This window comes from Manis javanica, chromosome 3 (genome assembly GCF_040802235.1).
Source record: "Manis javanica isolate MJ-LG chromosome 3, MJ_LKY, whole genome shotgun sequence".
NCBI lineage: Eukaryota > Metazoa > Chordata > Mammalia > Pholidota > Manidae > Manis > Manis javanica.
The window spans coordinates 112,882,207-112,887,204 of NC_133158.1; the positions used below are offsets into that span (position 1 = coordinate 112,882,207).

The 4,998-nt window shown below is 40.4% G+C and overlaps 1 pseudogene; it reads left to right on the forward strand.

Annotated features, from left to right (window-relative positions):
* Positions 1-4,391: 4,391 nt before the first annotated feature.
* On the forward strand, positions 4,392-4,722 carry LOC118968319 (small integral membrane protein 29-like; annotated as a pseudogene).
* The last annotated feature ends 276 nt before the right edge of the window (positions 4,723-4,998 follow it).

The following is a 4,998-nucleotide window of genomic DNA, read 5'->3' on the forward strand; positions in this document are numbered from 1 at the left end:
CTTCCTTCTTTCTGTTCTTTGCTATTAAAGTGTTCTGAGGGACAGGATCTTCAAGGGCAGCCAGCATCAAAATGGCAAAGCTGTGAAGATCTCCTACTCTAGAATCTAAGTAGAAATAAGCAATTCAGCAGAGTCAAAAAACCAGCATCCAGTTTCTGCCACTATCTGGCCGTGTGAGCAATACACCTTTGCTCCCTGCAACTCCATCTCTGAGTACTTAGAAGATGGGCTTGGCTAGCACTGAAGATTGCTTAGAGTTCAGATGTTCCATCACTTCTATCCAGCATGATGGCCCCCTAACTCACCATGAACTTTCCTGCTCTTACTAGTTGTGAAGAGCTGTGATGGGGCCATACAAGCAGGAGACAAAGTAGAGAGCCAGAAACGGGCCAAGCACGTTTTCAAAACGGTGGTACCAGAACTTGGGAGAAACTGCAATGAACCAAACAGGCTAGAGGTGGAGCTCTACATTTAACTGAGGAAGAATTAAGCCATGTGTTAAGAGTCTAATGAAATATTATTGCCCAACAGTATATCACTGAGTATTTTAGGTAAATAATGTTCTGTCAAATATCAATCACCTCTGCCAGCAGTGAGTAACTCACTACGTGTACAATCATAATTGCCTTATTTCTCATCTAGGAGAAATTTAATCTAAGTGTGACAACTTAGTTTGGGCCAAAAACAGTAAGAGAGTCAATCTAATGGGCTTAAATTAATTAAAATAAGGCTTTGGAATATGCATCTAAAATCTAAGACTGAACAAATGTGTGTACCATGAAGTTGTAAAAAAATTATTCCCTTAATAAAATTACTGTGTAAAAAACACATCATTATACTTTAATAAAAATAAAAAAAGAAAGCGAATCATTCTGCACTCAAGTGCTCAATGGCATTTAAAGCAGTAGCAGCCTCAATCCTTAGAGGGGGTTTAGAACCTCACTCTCCTGACTGCAGCTTTATCCCTCAAGTCCTCTGGACACTCCAAGCTAAGTTTTAAAGACCTTTGAGAATCAAAGTTCTTTGAGCCAAATGACTGTACTAGAAAGCTAGTGACCCTCTCACAGACCTAGTCAGCTGATGATTGATCCTTGCTGGCAGAGACAGTTGGCAGGAAATTAAGGCCTTAGTAGCTCTTTCTGCAAAATGTGCCTGTGCTTTCTGCCACCACCAAGTCACCTGGCCCTGAACCACACAGCCTGTACCACATACTGCTGAGCCTTGAGTGCTTGTGCACGGCTCATGGCATTTGTGCATTTGTCCCTGGACCTCTTCCTTCACCTCGGGCTTGTGTACTCTTACCTCCAGGTTCATTCTAACCCTGCAAGCAGAGCTTAGTCACCTGGACCAACAACGCTCTGCCTACTGGAAGCCACTAATCTCCCAGAGAGCTGGGATTCTGTAATCCCCTGTATACGAAAAAGATACAGAAAAAGAAAGAGAGAGAAGTAAATGAGACAAAATGAGTTGCCTATTTCTAGTTTCTTATGTCAGGAGGTAAACACTGACTTTACACTGTAACTCAGCTATTACAGGACTGCATCAATGACTGCAGGCAGTGCAAGGTGGTGTGAAGACAGTTAAAACAACATTGTTTCTAATATCTGAATTCAGCAAAGTTGCATGATACAAAATTAATACACAGAAATCTGTTGCATTCCTATACAATAACAATGAACTAGCAGAGGGAGAGATCAGGAAAATGATTCCACTCACAATTGCATCAAAAATAATAAAATACCTAGGAATAAACCTAACCAAGGAAGTGAAAGACCTATACTCTGAAAACTACAAGACACTCATGAAAGAAATTAAAGAAGATACAAATAAATGGAAACACATCCCATGCTCATGGATAGAAGAATTAATATTGTCAAAATTGCCATCCTGCCTAAAGCAATCTACAGATCCAATGAAATTCCTATCAAAATACCAACAGCATTCTTCAACAAACTAGAGCAAATAGTTCTAAAATTCATACGGAACCACAAAAGACCCCAAATAGCCAAAGCAATCCTGAGAAGGAAGAATAAAGTGGGGGGCATTATGCTTCCCAACTTCAAGCTCTACTACAAAGCCACAGTAATGAAGACGATTTGGTACTGGCACAAGAACAAAACCATAGACCAATGGAGCAGACTAGAGAGCCCAGATATGAACCCAACTATATACAATTAATATACAATAAAGGAGCCATGGATACACAATGGGGAAATGACAGCCTCTTCAACAACTGGTGTTGGCAAAACTGGACAGCTACATGTAAGAGAATGAAACTGGATTACTGTCTAAACCCATACACAAAAGTAAACTTGAAATGGATCAAACACCTGAATGTAATTCATGAAACCATATAACTCTAAGAAGAAAACATAGGCAAAAATCTCTTTAATACAAACATTTTTTTGGTAAATGTTTTTTAAAAAAGCAAACTTTTTCCTGAACACATCTCCTCGGGCAAGGGATACAAAAGCAAAAATGAACAAATGGAACTACATCATGCTAAAAAGCTTCTGTACAGCAAAGGACACCATCAACCGAACAAAAAGGCATCCTACAGTATGGGAGAATGTATTTGTAAATGACATATCCAACAAGAGGTTAACATCCAAAATATATAAAGAACTCACATGCCTCAACACTACAAAAGCAAATGACCCTATTAAAAAATGTGCAGAGGATCTGAACACTTCTCCAAAGAAGAAATTCAGATGGCCAACAGACACATGAAAAGATGCTCTACATCACTAATTATCAGGGAAATGCAAATTAAAACCACAATGAGATATCACCTCACACCAGTTAGGATGGCCAGCATCAAAAAGACTAGGAACAACAAATGCTGGCAAGGATGCAGATAAAGGGGAACCCTCCTACACTGCTGGTGGGAATGTAAACAAGTTCAACCATTGTGGAAAGCAATATGGAGTTTCCTCAAAAAACTAAAAATAGAAATGCCATTTGACCCAGGAACTCCACTCTTAGGAATTTACCCAAAGAAAACAACTTCTCAGATTCAAAAAGAAATATGCACTCCTATGTTTATATTTACAATAGCCAAGATATGGAAGCAATGTAAGTGTCCATTAGTAGATGAATGAATAAAAAAGGTGTGGTACATATACCCAGTGGAATATTATTCAGTCATAAAAAGAAAACAAATCCTATCATCTGCAGCAACATGGATGGAGCTAAGGGTATATGCTCAGTGAAATAAGCCAGGCAGAGAAAGACAAGTACCAAATGATTTCACTCATTTGTGGAATATAACAACAAAGCAAAACTGAAGGAAAAAAGCAGCAGACTCAAGAGTCCAAGAAGGGACTAGCAGTTACTAAAGGGAAGGAGTAGGGAAGGGTGAGTGGGGAGGAAGGGAGGGAGAAGAGGATTAAGGAGCATTATGATTACCACACATAATGTAGGGGGGTTTATGGAGAAGACGTATAGCACAGAGAAGACAAGTAGTGACTCTATAGCATCTTACTACGCTGATGGACAGTGACTGCAATGGGGTTGGGAGGATTTGATAATATGGGTGAATGTAGTAACAATGTTGCTCATGTGAAACCTTCACAAGATTGTATATCAGTGATACCTTAATTTAAAAATTGTCAATTTTAAAGTCAATTGTCTTTTAAACAGATTTAGTTATGGAAAAATATTTTCTACATTTATTCATGTAGTTGCTATACTCCTCTGTGTATATCCCTATTTTCATCCAGTATGACTTTCTTTCTGCTTAACGGACTTCTTTTACCTATTCCTGTGAGGCAGGTCTGCTGGTGATCAATTTCTTCAGCTTTTGTAGTTCTGAGAAAAAAAGCCATTATTTCACCTTTGTTTATGAAGGATACTTGTGGTAGTTATGGAATTCTAGTTAGCAGGTTTGATTTGTATTTTCCTGCAGTACTTTAAAGATATTGTCTTCTTTCTTGCTTACTTCTTTTACAATGGGAAATCTACTGTCATCCTTGTCTTTGTTCCTCTGTACATTTTTCCTTTGGCTGCTTTTGAGGTCTTCTCTTTATCACTGATTTTGAGCAATTTGATTATGATGTTCCTTGGTGTAGTTTTGTTCATGCTTCTTATGCTTGGGGTTTATTGAATTTCTTGTATCTCTGAGATTATAGTTTTTATCAAATTTGGAAAAACTTTGGCCATTATTTCTTTAAATATTGTTTTCTTATTCTACCTTTCTCTGAAGCTGACCTTTGATTGGCTCAGGAAGCAATATATGTTCAAAATGTTCTGGGTAATAAAAGCATAGGTAGTTTTTTTTTTTTTTTTAATGATCTTTGGTCCAGGAGTCAGCCAAGGGTGGTCCTATGGGAAGTATGGAGGCGGGAAGGAGCCCATGGAGGTGCCCTCCTGAGACACCACTGCCCAGGCTGATGACCCGCCCTTCAGCTGCTGATGTGATAAGTAACACCACAGTGCCCAAAGCCCCCAGGCCAGTAGCAAGTCCCTAGTGGGCTATGTGTTGGGACTTCTCCTTGTCACCTTCGTAGGGGTGGAGCTGGCTATGGTAACATATGTCCAGAAGAAAAAGCAGGTGGACTGGTGTTGCCATCACCTGCTCCCCATGTATAGCTTTGACCCTGCTGAGGAGCTACATGAAGCTAAGTTGGGATACTCTCTGACATGGGAGACTACAAGGAAGTACATGGCTAGCAAGAGCGGCTACAGCAAAAGTGAATACCCTTGCAGGATGTCAGGACATGACCTCATCCCCTTGCTCTGATCTTCAGAACTGTGAATCCTGGAGTGCCCAGGACCCTGTGACCTGCAACTTTCACCTCCCCACTGTACTCACCTAGCTCCCCCTGCCATCTACCGGGGCTCCATTCCTCCTCCCACCCATTCCCAGCAGCACCCATTTCCTACTCCACAGCATAGCAGCCAGCTGCCACCATCACCTCACTCCCCTAGACCTCCAGTCCTTTGTGGGCTCTAAGCCTACCATCCACTCTTAGACATTAAGGGGAAGATTTACTTTCT